Consider the following 16,293-nt stretch of genomic DNA (forward strand, 5'->3'; position numbering starts at 1 on the left):
ATCGTGTCTTTTTATAGCATCTACGCTGAAGCACTATTTCTCTCGCGTTCTTCCAAAAACCGTCGCGGCTCGATGTGATTAAAATTTATCACAGCGCTCGTCAATATACGGTTTCAAAAGCGGCAATCTCTCTCCAGACGAGAGATTTTTTGTCGTCATTCGCGTACTCGCCACCAATGTACAAAACATTGTTCCAATTGTATCTTTGCGCCTGCAAATCGCGCGATCCTCGCCATCACGGATTGTCTGTGTCTACCGGCGAGACGTGAACGCTTGGCACGACAGAGTTCTTCGAGCTGTTCAATATCACTTGTTACATCGTTGCAATCACGCGAAACATTCTCCAGAGTAGCGACCTGGCTGCTCCAGTTCGCGTTTCATTCGCTCGTGGTTTTCTATGTTTTTTTTTCAGATTTTAGATCATGTCGCACTCTTCCACAAAACACTTGTGACTCATTGACACGCGTTGCATCACCGCGATATATCTAGAATGTCATAACGTTCTAGCACCTCGTCATTTGTTTGCGAAAGTGCATTGTTCACACTCAAAGCATTGATCAAAAAACAGTGCAAAATCGCGATCACGAAACTCCATCCATATATTGTTAATAATCAGTAGTTCGATGCATTTTTCACTATCCGCGGGAATCTTAATACACATGCATCAACGCTGGCTCTTATCTGCGATTTTTTTCGCCCAATAATAATCGTCCTTTATTATATTGACATTTCTATTCCATCAATGTCACTTTTCATACTCATCGTCCTCGCAATATTGGTCTCGTAATCGTGAGTATATTTTCTATCGCGCGAGTAAAAACCAGAAACTCTCTGATAACTTCCATGTTTCTTACTATGTATACCTAATTCTCGATCGCGTAGAAACTGCATCGACGATATTCGTACACTTATGTCTCTCTTTTGCGGATTACCGAGAATATACAGCACATCATCTAAATTATAGTCTTCATTGTCTCTACTCATCATTTGTGCATTATCTCCTCAAAGTCTATTTCCAAATCTTCTTTCATTTCTATTATAAACACCTCGTTTATAATATTCTCGAATTATCGCGGGTCTGCATTTCCAATATTTTCGATGCCAATATTTTCGATGCCGACTATGTCGGCTATATTCTCGACGTTCGATGTTACCCACACTTTTCACGCTGCTCTTATTACGATTCGACGATCTCCTAAGGCACCAACTGAGGTGTTGAGTACTTATGACCTATTATATATTTCATTACATCCAGTGGACTCCAAGATTTCTCCGTTTCGTGAAAATTTCGGCAAAAAATAGTCGTTAAGACAAAGCGTGAACATAAAACTTGAGCATTACCGGTCACCGATAGGCGAGCGTAATTTACTCAAGATATATTCAAGAAACGTGTCATTAGAAATCTTCCCAACGATATTGGAAACATAAACAAAAACATAGATCCTCAGAATCGCCAGATCCACGGCAATTAAAACGACAAAGAATACAAATCATATAGAAAAAATCCTATTTATACACGATCGGTTCAGTAAATACAAAATTTAAATGTGGATTTGTTTTTTTATTTGTTTTTTTACAACTGTCTCTAATACTTTCTCAAATATTGATAGTATATTAATAGGTCTATAATTACTTGATTTTTTAATTTTTTTTATTTAGGAATCGGTATAATCCCAGTGTTTTCCAGCTTCAGTAATCTTCCCTTAAGGAGCTATTTATTATATCAATAAATCGTTTTTTATTATAAAATACGGCTCTTAATATGTCACTAGTTATTTGTATCTATCTTTTTTGGAATCCTGTGTAGATAAAAATTCATATTTCCAAACGCGTAAAAGTAAGTTGAAGGGCGTTTTCTCGTCAACAACAAGAAATTGATAAAATAAATGAGAGATTATAAAGCTTTTAATTTTTTAGATTGTCGATCGTAAAATTTAAGTAAATACTTTCTAGACGGGAGAACGCATGTTCAAGTAATAAAAGAGAAATCGACAACAAAAAAAGAGTGCAGTTCAGTTATAACATTCATCAGTAGCAACGATCCTAAAACAGATACCTCTGTGATACTCCATATTCTGAAGTCCTTAACTTTGAATATTTATTGTTAAGTCGAACCTGTGTTCTATTTTCCAGATATGATCTTAACCATTCTAATACCATGCCTCTAAATCCATACTGATATAATTTCCCTAATAACCTTTCTCTATCTATTGTTTCGAATGCTTAAGATCCATAAAAATTACTTCTACCATTTTCCTTTCACTGATCTATAATGGTTTGGATCGCTATTTCACATTATTTTCTAAAACCTGATTGATGTTCTGTTATAATATTATTGTTGTGTATATTTTCCAGAAATTCTTCAATTTGTTTTTTTACAACTGTCTCTAATACTTTCTCAAATATTGATAGTATATTAATAGGTCTATAATTACTTGATTTTTTAATTTTTTCTATTTAGGAATCGGTATAATCGTGTTTTCCAGCTTCAGTAACCTTCCCTTAAGGATTTATTATATCAATAAATCGTTTTTTATTATAAAATGCGGCTCTTAATATGTCACTAGTTATTTGTATCTATCTTTTTTGATAATTCCATAACGATTTCCTCTAATTGCTCTATAATGACCATTTCAAATTATCTATTGTTCCTCTATTATTAATTATAACTAATATTAATTATATTAAATAACTTTTTTACATGTATCACTAGATTTATTATCCCCCTTTATTGAATTTATCATATTACTATTAGGTGTACAACTTTGCTTCCGCCGTTTTCCTATAGATGGCTTTAGCAGTAAGTGGTGGTCGAAATAAATAGATCATAGACATCATACAATAAACTTGCGCATCTGTCAACATAACCCTATAGAAACATTAGTCGATTTGTGTCTGCATCATAAAGTTATTTTCGATTGAAAATGTCAGTTTACGAGCCAAATTCTCGTCATTTGCGGAAGGTTTTAATTTTTTGTTTCAATATGAAGAAATCTGCGGCTCATCGAATGCTCTCAAATACTTATGGCGAGGCCGCTATTAGTGAAAGAACGTATCGTGAGTGATTTCAACGCTTCAAGAACGATGATTTTGACATCGAAGACCGGTATAGCGATGGAAGAGAGAAGGTTTTCGAAGATGCAGAATTGGAGGCATTACTTGAGCAAGACTCGTGTCAAAATCAAGAAGAATTGACACGATCATTGGGAGTGACTCAACAAGCCATTTTAAAACGGCTCAAAGCCATGGGAATGATTCAGAAGCAAGGAAATTGGGTGCCGTACGAATTGAAGCCGAGAGATGTTGAACGGCGTTTGTTTGCTAGTGAATAGCTGCTTGAAAGGCAAAGACGGAAGGGATTTCTGCATCGCATTGTGACTGGGGACGAAAAATGGGTTCATTACGATAATCCCAAGCGCAGAAAATCATGGGGAGTTTCCGGCCATGCTTCCACGTCGACGGCCAAACCGAATATTCACGGCTCCAAGGTCATGCTCTGTATTTGGGACCAGCTCGGCGTAGTGTATTATTAGGTGCACAACTTTGTTTCCACCGTTTTTTTTCCGAAATTCGAGGCTTTATTGTAAAAAACTGGTTATACATTTATGATTCAAAGTATTGTCCATCGCTGGCCATTATTTTCTCCCATCTTTCGGGTACCGTACGAATCCCGCGTCGAAAAAACTGGTCACCTTTTGAGACTATCCACGAATCGATCCAATTTTTTACTTCTTCATGAGACCGGAAGTGCTGGTCAGCCAGACCGTGTGCCATTGATCGAAACAAGTGATAGTTAGAGGGAGCAACGTCTGGAGAATACGGCGGGTGGGACTTCCCATTTCAACGTTTCCAAGTATATCTTGACCACTTTCGCAACATGGGGTCGAGCATTGTCATGCTGCAAAATCACTTTATGTCTCTCGTATTGCGGCCGTTTGTCTTTCAATGTTTGGCTCAAACGCATCAATTGCGTTCGATACTGATCGCCTGTGATTGTTTCAGTCGGTTTTAACAGTTCATAATACACTACGCCGAGCTGATCCCACCAACAAGCAAACAAACGCCGTTCAACATTTCTCGGCTTCAATTCGTACGGCACCCAATTTCCTTGCTTCTGATTCATTCTCATGTCTTTGAGGCGTTTTGAAATGAGTCACTCCCAATGATCGTGCTAATTCTTCTTGATTTTGACACGAGTCTTGCTCAAATAATTCCTTCAATTCTGCATCTTCGAAAATCTTCTCTCTTCCACCGCTATGCCGGTCTTCCACGTCAAAATCACCGTTCTTGAAGCGTTGAAACCACTCACAACACGTTCTTTCACTAATAGCGGCTTCACCATAAGTATTTGAGAGCATTCGATGAGCCTCAGCCGCAGATTTCTTCATATTGAAACAAAAAATTAAAACCTTCCGCAAATGACGAGAATTTGGCTCGTAAACTAACATTTTCAATCGAAAATAACTTTATGATGCAGACACAAATCGACTAATGTTTCTATAGGGTTATGTTGACAGATGCCCAAGTTTATTGTATGACGTCTATGATCTATTTATTTCGACCATCACTTACCGCTAAAGCCATCTATAGGAAAACGGAAGCAAAGTTGTACACCTAATAATATTTTGTATGTAATATATATTAAATTTATCGGCTATATTGCACCTTTCAATGTTATCTAATATTTCAAAATCTATGTTCTCTGCCTTTCTTAGACCAACTGAGTCGTTTCTTATTACTTCTTTCACGGTTTTCCACATAGTTGTGGAGTTCCCTCTATTTAGATCTATCATAATACTTTTTTTTTGCTCTAATTTGACTACTATATTTCTTTCAATTTTAAACTGTAGCCAATTATGCTCCGTATTATTACACAACGTATTTCTGTATGCCACATCTCTTTTAACAGCTGCCTCTCTTATCTCATCCGAAAACTATCTTTTACTCTCCATATTTTCGGAATTTTTAATTTTCCCTAGGTGCGCATCTACTATATTATTAACAAATTTTTGTGCTTTTATATTTACGTTGGGATCTTGATTTCGTTGTAACTTATTTTCTACTATCTAATAAATTTATCTATGTTAAATTTATCTATGTTAAATCCATTATAATTCCTAACGTAAAATTTTCTATATTTATTCACAGAGTTACTTGCATTTAGTTTCATTTTTAATCACGCATGCTGGTCTGTTATTCTGTTAGGCTCATGGTTTACTTGCACTCGTAACTTCTTATTAGCAAAGACTAAATCTATCATTATTCGACTATCCTTCGTAATTCTTGTTGGCCTATCTACATACTGTTTCATTCCTAAACTCAACATTGTCGTTTGCAACTTCTTTGTATAGAACAAATTTTCATAAAATCACCTAATACTATACATTCTTTTATTAATAATTCTTCTATTATATCCTTCATAAATCTAATAAAATCATCGTGTGATGCACTCGATGAATGACACACTCATCATTATCACATCTTTGTACAATTTCTCTTTTACTTCTTTTGTAATACACCAACAATTCAATACTAATTTTCTCACCAATAGTATATCGTACTTAATATCGTTCCACACAACAAACTCTTACATACAAAATCACTCCTTCTGTACTCCTACTTTCGGCATCACATCTAAGCTTGCTATAAGTTGACACATTTACTTCGGTATCTTCAATTTTAGCTATGGTCTCCGACATGCTATGATCGCAGGATTAATTTCCTTCATAATTTAATGCCGTATCTCATCCTTATGTATCATCAAACTTTGTACATTCGTGTATAATATTAGCTCCGCTTCCTTCCATGATTGCTATTTAGCATTCTTCCAGCTAGCTCTCTTCTTCTCTTTATGTAAACTCTCTTCAATGTTGGACATTCCTTATTAAAGGTATCATGTTCATCATTAATCTTCAAGTTATAGATCTTATTTTTAAACACATCTTTTACAATTAACACATCTTTTCCTTGTTTCTGTACATTCCATCGTTTTTTATAATTTCCTGCACGTTTATGGCATGTTTCATTCCGTGTACAATTTTTCGCAATATGGTAATAACCTCAGCATTTGAAACATTTCTTAACATTAATATAATTAAATATAGGATATTTTTTCCATCCTACATTTTGTTTTTCCTTTTTCAATAACAAATCATGTTTCTTCATTCAATTATAGAACATTCACTTCCTACTCTTCTTGACTATTATCCTTACTCTTCTCTTTCATTATTTTTTTTACTATTCTCATATAAAAACCCTTCTTTTTTGCATCAATTCTGTTTTGCTTTTTGATCGTAGCTAATAATTTATCATCATCCAATTTGTAATATGTTTCTTCATCAGTGTTGATGACTTTTATTTTAGGTTTTATCCTTGGAGATTCTGTAATTTTAAAATTTTCACTCAGCTTGGCCTTTAACTTTGTGGTCTTTAACTTTTCCAACTCTTTTTCAGTCTCGCAACCCATGATGACTGTTCCGTTGCTTTCTTTTTTCATTTTCATTATTCTCACTTCTATTTGTTTTATATCTATCTTTTCTTTTATCAATTTTTTGATAACTTTACTTTCTTACTGCATTTTGAGTTTGATAGTTATTATATTTTTTTTCTTTTTATCTTTGATTGCTTCGTTATAGCTTCTTTGTATACCTTCTGTTTGATCCATATACTTCCCCTTGTATCATTTTTTTCAAAACTTCTAGATCTTGCTTAAAATTTCTCATTTCTTCTCGAATTACTTCCTTAATCATCTTTTTAATTTCCTTCTTGCTTCCTACTACTTCATCTTTTATTTCTTTCACAGTTTTAATAATCCAATGACAATCAATTTTTATGTAAATACTAAGCAAACTCGTGGATCCTGTGGATCCTAGCCTTCCTCTGCTGCTTCCTGTGTATATCGATGTCTTCTTCATATCTTTTTTATCGTTGTAATCAAAAATTTTTCAAAAGGACCAAGGCATGCCATTAATTCCTGAATCTTATCATAAATCCTATGTTCAATCACATATCCAGAATGATAAAAAAGTTTATCACAGATCTTGCACGTCACTAGATTTGTTGTTGCTTTCTTATACCCCGAGCATCGATACTCGGTATATTCATTGTCCATGATGATAACTCTCACTAATTATCAATCGACACTGTCAGCACTGATCGCCAACTTATACGTTAGCATATCAGCACTGATCAGCTTTTAATGTCTACTTGTGCAAAAACTAATCAGTCGGACAGAAATACTTCACATGCCCACTATCTTCCATACTCCAAAGAAAACAATACTCATCGCTATTCCAGGAGAAAACCCCAAAATTTGAGCATCTTTTCATCGCTTTTATTCACCACACAAAAATTATTATTTCTGAGTGAAAGAGAAAGAGAGAGAGAGAGAGAGAGAGAGAAAGAGAGATTCAATATTAGTGTAACACATTTTGAAATAGCCTTTGATCTGATTCAAGATAATTTTTTCAGTATAATTATCGATTAAAGCACATATATAAGCAGAGTGTATCAAAAATCTGGAAACGGTCGAATATCTCAAAAGCAAAACATTTTTTAGAAAAATGTTTCAATGTTAAACAAAAGTTGTTGGGTTAAAAAAAATCTATTCACTGATAACATCCATTTGACTTTAAATGGCCGCCATGGTCAGGTTAAAATAAAATCGATTTTTTTTTAATGGAATGCTTATTTTTGACGATAGAATCTAACAACTGGTGTCAAAAGCTCTTCAAAATACTATAACAAAGTCATTTTTCATTAAGCACTTTTCAAGTTATAAGGCTTGAAAGTTACAGTAGAGAGAAACCTGAGAGGGGGGCCTTTCTTCGTGTGAACAGGTGAAAATCATCGTATGCTAGCGGCACCAACATTTATAAATTGATGTGAACTACGTATCACATTTTCGCTACTGTCGATAAAATCATAGTGTCAATAAATAAATTTGGTGCTACATTCATAAACTGTGAATAAAGATAATATTAATTTACAAAAAAATGTTTCTTTTAATCGGATAAGATATTTTTTATAAATTTTTGGATGCTCAAAACGCTATCGCAAATTAAATTTTATTAGAACGTCAGATTTTCGAAATAACTGAGATTTAATGTGCAAAAATGGCACTTTTGTTATATTTAAAATGCTCTTGTAAAAAAAGATTAATGTTATTTCAAAATCAGAAGTCATGAATGTATTGTTCTTCTACAAAATGTATTCTTTTTATCTCAATATTTTACTTTTTAGTCACATGTTATGAAGGATTCAAGTATAGAGTTTTTCTAAAATAGTAAATTTTTCGCCTTTAACAATGAAATCATTATATTTATAATTTCTAGTTTGTGACTATTGATACATACAATTTATCGTTGTATAATTTATCGTTGTAGATTCCGCTAAATATACATATATGTGCATGCGTGCGTGCGTGCGTCCGTGCGTGCGTGCGTGCGTGCGTGCGTACGTGCGTGCGTATACACACATATATACATATAGTATATATAGTATATATATATATATATATAGTATATATACATACTATATATACATACAGTACACATACATTCGCGCGCGTACACATTTCTAAAAAAAAAATTATATGGTTTGTATATGTTTCTCGATAGCTACAAATTTGTATCTCAGAAAAATCCAGTATAAATTCTTCGTTGCACGACTATAAAATATAAGGTATTGAAATTTAAAAAAAAATGCATTTTATAGGACATGAACAAAACATTATAACAACAAATTTTAATAATTCAAGATAACGTTAACTTTCTTTTTAAAAGAATGTTAAATGTCATAAAAAAAGTTCTTTTTTTAAACGTTAAAATTATGTTGGAAATCTAAATTTTTTGGCTTTCGTTTTTAACATTCAAAAATTTAATCCGATATGAAGTAATGTTCTGCGCAGTAAACAAGTATTCATATATAATTGTATGTACATAGGATATCTCCTAATGTCCGCATAATCTCGTAAGTTGGTAGAGCGAACTAAAGAACGAACGACTGAGTCGAATTTCTTTATCAGTTTGTAATTTTCACAATAATTAATGAGATATTAATTTCTAAAAATTGCCTAATAAGCGGATAAAATCGACGCATAAGACAGCTTTAATCATTTTCAGAGTTCTGTATGAAATTCCTTGATGAAGATGTTTCCCAAAAAAACTCTTAAAGTTGTTTTATGCGCTGTGATTTTAAACACTCTGTTCATTGGTTAACTTAAAAAAAAAATTGTAAAATGCGATATGATAAAGGACTTTTCGACTCAGTTTAGTTCGTTTTACCCGCCCATAAGAGATTATGCGGTTATTATTGGACACCCTGTATTTATATTTGTATAATTTTTCTGTTGCTACAGCATAGAATATTAATTAATATTGACATTCATCCAGATAACATGCATGTTGCAAGATTTATTATATTTACGGTAAGTTCGAAATGGCATATTATACAATATACTAAAAGTCCTGATCGTTAACTTGGAAAACTTTGTAACTTCAAAAAAATTGAAAATACGGTTTCTTCAAAAATAGTCTTTGACAATATTGATTTTATCGAAATAAAAATCATTATAAAAAAAAGCTGGCAAAATTATAAAAAAATTTTGTTTTTTGTTCAATATCGTACGATCAATACTTTCTGTGATAGAATAATTTTAAGAATGTCGTTTTGATCATTTTGAGAAAGAAACGATTTTTTATACTTTTTTCATAAACATCTTGGATTTGGCTACCTTTATGTACAAAATACCCCTCTTATGAAAATTTAAGGTTACTGACTTCTCTACAAAATCATTTTTTATTCATCCTTGTACAATCAATAGTTTCCGAGATACGATTTTAAGAATGTTTCCTCTTATTTTTGAATAAAACTTATTTTTTAACGATTTTTGATAAATATCTCGAATTCGGCTATTCCTACGTAAAAAGTATTTATTATCAAATCGAAACATTTTTACTCTCAATTTATAATTACGTTAATTGTTAATTACAATTTAGTTAAAATATACAATAAGTTTATTAACACGGGTATGTAATCAAATTGGAAAAAAATAATATTCATATTTTTCTCAAAGTTTACATGTATTTATATACAATGCTAGATGCGTACGCAAAATGTATTTTTGAAAAAATACTTTGAGCTAATAACAAAATTGCCTTTTTCCAGTATTTTTATAAAAATACCATTTTATAAATTTCAGTTTTTAAAGAATTTATGTAAAAAATATAAAGTATATCAAATTAAAGCTTATAAAATTTCCTACAAAATGCTTTTTTTTTCTTTTCTGTCCATCAATCTTTGTGCTTATAATATTTAAGTTATAATATTTCAAGAAAAAGTTTTCTGCAATCTTTTTATGGAAAAAAGTGATATATAACTTGTAAAAAATGTTACAAATTAACGACATTTTCTTATCTCTTAACTTAAGATAATATTACCTTAAAATTTTAATATACTCAGTTTTTTCAGAGAACTGCTGATCATGCTCTTTTGTGCCACCGACTGTATATATAGGGCGCGTCACCAAAATTCGGACAAATTTCAATTTAAATTTTTCGCTATATTGTGCCTCTGCCAGAAGTTGGCGTCCGAGAAAACTTGATACTTCTAGTAAATAGTCATATTCTCAAAATGACTGCGATATTGAAGTGCGGAGTATAATGCGAAGAGTTGCGAGCGTCGAATGCCTTCGCGTTGGGCGCTTAGGAATAATTCGTTTTTTTTTATTCCCGAGATCAACCGTTTATGACATTGTGACAAAATATACGGTTTTATTGCGGTTTTAAAAATTAGTTCGATCCGCTTTTTGTGCATTTATTTCAAAACAAAATGAATGAACAGATCAATTAAAGTATTGTCCATCACTTTTTCTCATCTCTCAGGCAATTTTCGAATTCCATCTCGAAAAAATGACTCGTCTTTGGAGGCGATCCAATTTTCGATTTCTGCAAAAGAAGTGAACCGGTGACTTGCTGCATCCTTCGGAACAACCAGTAATCAGAAGGAGCAATGTCCAGAAAATACGATAGGTGCGGTAAAACATACTATTTGAGCGTTTCCAAATATTTTTTTACGACTTTAGCGACATGAGGCCGAGCGTTATCATGAAGAAGAATAACTTTATGTCTTTGCTCGTATTCCAGCCGTTTTTCTCGCAATACACGGTTCAAACAAATCAATTGTAGCTGATACCGATCGCCCGTAATGGAATCGCCAGATTTCAGCAGCTCATAGTAAACAAGACTCTTTTGATCCCACCAGATACAGAGCATGATCTTCGAATGTTCGGCCGGTGTTGATGTTAAAGTCGATAGCAACGATTGACCGGGTTTAGCGTAATATTTTTTCTTATTAGGATTGTCGATGATTTGTTGTTTGTGGATAGAATATCCACTTCTCATCTCCAGTCACAATCCGATGCAAAAAACTTTTTCTCTGTTGTCTTTGAATCAGCTGTTCGCAAATGAAAAATCACCTTTCAACGTCTCTCGGTTTCAATCCATAAGGCACCCAATTTCCTTGTTTTTGAATCATTCCCATAGCTCTCAATTATACGAAACGGCTTGTTGAGTTACCCCCAATGATTCTGCAAGCTCCTCTTGCGTTTGACTCTGATCTTCTTCGAGTAATACCTCTAATTCTTTCTAAGTCTTCTGAATTTTTTTGGCTGTCCAGAGCGAGGTTTGTCTTCAACGCTGAAATCCTTGAAACGTCGAAACCATTCCTTACATGATTTATCAGTTGGAGCAGTGTCACCATAACTATCAAAGATTTAACCTTCGATAGGTATTAAAAACCGACATTTCGGGGAAGTTTTTAAATTATTTTTCAAATCCTCTCTTTCAAAAGAAGGGTATAATTTTTAATTTGGTAGATAGGGATTTATTATTATCTGACTCTGAATTTTATCATAAGAATCTTACATTGATTATTAATATACTATTAAAGAACGATTATCCCCTCAAATTCATTTTTGATACAATCAATGTTAGAGTCAAAAGCATTCAGCGTGGAGGGGCAGTAGTATATTGCACGAATAATAGATGAGACGAGAGATGTTACATCATAGTTTACAGTACTCTTTATTCCATCAATAACAGAAAAATTTAAAAAAAATTAATAAAGAGGATATCAAGGTTTCAATATAGCTCTAATAAATTGAATAAGTTCATTAAGGCCCAGTTGCATCAATGTCACTTTGACTTTAAGCGAGATTTAAAACTGTCTATCTGTCTCGTTTTAAAAAGAGACAGAGACAGAAAGAGTTTTAAGTCTCGCTTAAAATCAAAGTAACGTTGTTGCAACCGGGCTTAAGGTACAAAAGGATTCTCGTTCAAATTGGTCAAAGAACAATGTAATGTACAAGATCATGTGCAAGGATTGTGATGTATTATATGTTAGATAAACGGGACAACTTAAAACCAGAATTACAGAACCGTAATCATATTCGTTGGAATACATCTATTCGTTCTAATCACCGAACATAGACTGCAGACGACACATGATTTTTACTGAAATAACATCCAAATACTGGATGAAGAATCATGTTATAATAAACGCTTAATTTCTGAAATGTTAAAAAGCAAAAAACAGTCTTAATCTCCAAAGTCGTAGACACGGAGGGCTTTCACAAAGGGATTACATCGATTATAAATAAAATTTGACATTGTTCTTATCTAATCGTTTTGTCAATCTATTAATTGCCGCTCAGACAACACATAGTGACAGTCATCCTTGTTAATATGTCTTTCAAAAAATTCTTTCGGAAAGATTCGATCTGTATTGATCAAGTTTTAATATAGTAACTGTGTATTACGTATTTTTACTATTTGATTGGTATATCTCTTATATTTTACACGATTTTGTGATGAAATTGACAAAGTATTTCTTCATAAGAAATGATAACTGCGATGACGTTGAAGAGTGTTTTACTGAGACGATGTTTTTACTTGGTTTTTACAGAATTTTAAAAGTAGATAATTTTAACAAATTTTAATTTTATTCAGATTTTAATTTTATCTTTATTTTTATTTATTGGTTAACAAATATGTTTCTTTAATTAGAATACATGAAATTTCGAACAATCTGTGTCAGTAAATGTTAATGTCAGTAAATTGCAAGTAATTCATAATTTCCATGATAGATATTCATCAATATGGTTATATGAATTGGATAACTTTCTTCACGGTTTTTTCTATGACGATGGAAATGAATTTTAAAGTTGCGAATTTTATTTTATCTGAGGATGGCTCAATTCAAGAAACATGTAATGTAATGTGTTTTACAATGTGTTATTTATAAAATTTTTTTTTATACATTATATGAGGGCAAATCAATAATTTCTAGAAAAACATAGTAAAACATATTTTTTTTATCGATTCATTTTTATTTTTCAACATGGTCTCCTTTCAGCTCGATACACTTGATCCAACGATTCTTTAACTTTTTCAAGCCGTCTGAATAATATGATTTGTCCAACTCTTCAAAATAAGCCCCTGTTTCGGCAATGAGCTGCTCTCTGGTGGTGAATCTCGTTTCTCCGAATCATTTCTTTAGGTTTGGAAACAGGAAATAGTCGCTAGGGGGCTAAATTTGGCGAATATGCTGAGGAAACAATTCATAGCGGAATTCGTTGAATTTGGCCATCGGTGTGAACCCGTGTCTTGAAAGAGTACTTTCTTCTTCACCAAATGGGGACGTTTTTTCTTTAAAATATTGAAACGATCCAAGCTGCGTAATCGCCATTGATTGTTTGCTTCGACGAAAGGTAATTGATATGAATTATACCGCGTGCATCCCAAAAAACTGTAGCCATCATCTTTCCGACCGACTTTACGGTCTTCGATCTTCTTTGGAGTTGGTTCACCTGATGAAGTCCATTGTTTTAACTGTTCCTTCGTCTCGGATGTGAAGTAATGGATCCATATTTCGTCCACAGTAATGAATCGACGCAGAAATTCATCTGGATTACGTTGAAACATCAAATATTGTTTTGAATACGGTCGCGCTTATGGTCCACAGTGAGCAAACGCGGCACCTATCTTGTCGATAGCTTTTTCATACCCAATTGTTCGTGCAAAATTGAAATCACTGTATCATATGATATGCCTGTGGCCTCAACAAGCGCACTTTTACTCATTGATCAGTCAAAACAATGGACTTTATCGATGATTTCTGGCATAGCAGCCTCAATTGGATATCCTGAACGAGGTGCATCACATATGAAATGTACGACCACGTTTAAATTCATTCACCCAATTATATACAGTTGCAAACTGGTGCTATGAACATTATCCAACTTGGCTTTGATTTCTTTCGGCATTAAACCTTTCATACGTAAATGTTTTGATCACTGCACGAAACTCGTTTTTTTCCATTTTGCAAAAAATACAAAGAGTGTTCGCTTTAATCGTCTACAGAAATGAAATCACGCAATGAATTCTCAAAATTTAACAATAATCAGCTGAGAGATGCTACTTGTCAAAAAGCAATGTGACATGATATTGCGAATGCCCTCTGATTTTCTAAGAACTTATTGACTTGCCCTTGTATCATATTATAGTTCTTGTATTTATAATTAATTAGATTGACTCTTATATGCTCTAAACATATTATAGTATAAAATGATCAAAAATATTTAATGATATTATATACTTTCATTGTAGCACATTTTAACATGAAATATAAAATATTGTAGAGTTTAATTTAAATGTCTATTAAAATATTATGTTTAAAACGTAGATTATCGATATTAAATTTAAATAAGCGGAAGGCGAGATTATATCGTTCGCCGATCGTCAGTCGAATATTTGTAGAGCATCATTTTTTTAAACAAAAAAAGCGTTGACATTTCGAAACGTATTGTCATATTATAAATTAAATTCTTTTTTGCCATCATTTTCTATCTCCGTTTCTCAGCAAGACTGGTTCTGAGAACTCCAAGACATTGAGAGACATTTGCATGTCTACAATATTGTAAACTATTTACTATGTGATAATTTTGTCTAATTAATACTTTTATGTAGAATAATGAGATAAATAAACAATAATATTGTTTGATAAAAAATTATTTTTCTTCGAATTTCAAAACAAGACTAATCGTCTTCCATAACAGTTTTATTGGATGCTGAATACAAATACCCATTTATCAAATAGTTCCATCATTCACGTCATCATTATAAGAAATTTGCAATTAAAATTATAATTCTCTATAAGACGTGAGTCGTTTGATAAGTTTGATAAATTTCCATGAAATGGCGCTACAATCCATTTGATGATGCGACATCTCGAAAAATCCACTCTTCGAACTTCAGATCAAATTTCAGCCAGAAAGGACGCATAGTTCACGTTTGGTAGTCATTTGAAGTAGGCTGTCTCAAAGTCTGCAAAATACTCATTGACGGCGACAATGACTTCCTCATTTGACGAGAATTTCTTCCTACCGAGCCAAGTTTTTAAGTTTGGGAACAGAAAGAAGTCACACGGAGCCAAATCTGGAGAATAAGGATGAAGAATCAATTCATAGCCCAATTCGTAGTTTTGTCATTGCAACAGACTTGGGACGGCGCGTTGTCTTGATGAAAGAACACGCGCGCCAATCTCGCTTCAAATGACTACCAAACGTGAACTATGCGTCCTTTCTGGCTGAAATTTGGCCTGAAGGGGTTCGAAGAGTTCTTCGAAGGGATCTTTCGAGATGTCGCATCATCAAATAGATTGTAATCGGACTTTCAACGCAATCAATCTGAAATATTAATAATTCTTCCAAATTTCCCAAATTAATTATAATTTTTATTTATAATATTTATAATATTTATAATTTTTAATCTTAAAAAACTGTAATAAACTTATTCCGAAAAATATTGTCTCAGTCGAACCCGGATTTCTTGCATTCCGTGCGAGCATCCTAAGTCTTTGGACTACCGAGACCTTAACAATATTCTTCGTAATAATCGATATGTATAGAGAGGCATTGTAAGCGAGCGTATAAACAATAAGATCGGAAATAAGATTTTTAAGATTAAATTTGGGAAATTTGTGGGGATTAGCGAGCGAGCTAATCCTTTCTGACAAGGTAACACCAGCGTCACAACAATATTATATTAAATGTATTATAGATATTTAATATAAATATCTTCTTATTTTTAATCTTATGATTCTTAGAATATTATCCAAAACATAATTAGAACATAATTTTTTATTTTAGTATCATTATTTTATTACAGGAGGAAATCTCATTTTCTGTAAATATAAGTTAGATACATATTATATGTATGTATATATATATATATA

Source organism: Atta colombica, unplaced genomic scaffold (assembly GCF_001594045.1).
Source record: "Atta colombica isolate Treedump-2 unplaced genomic scaffold, Acol1.0 scaffold16, whole genome shotgun sequence".
NCBI classification, from domain to species: Eukaryota; Metazoa; Arthropoda; class Insecta; order Hymenoptera; family Formicidae; genus Atta; species Atta colombica.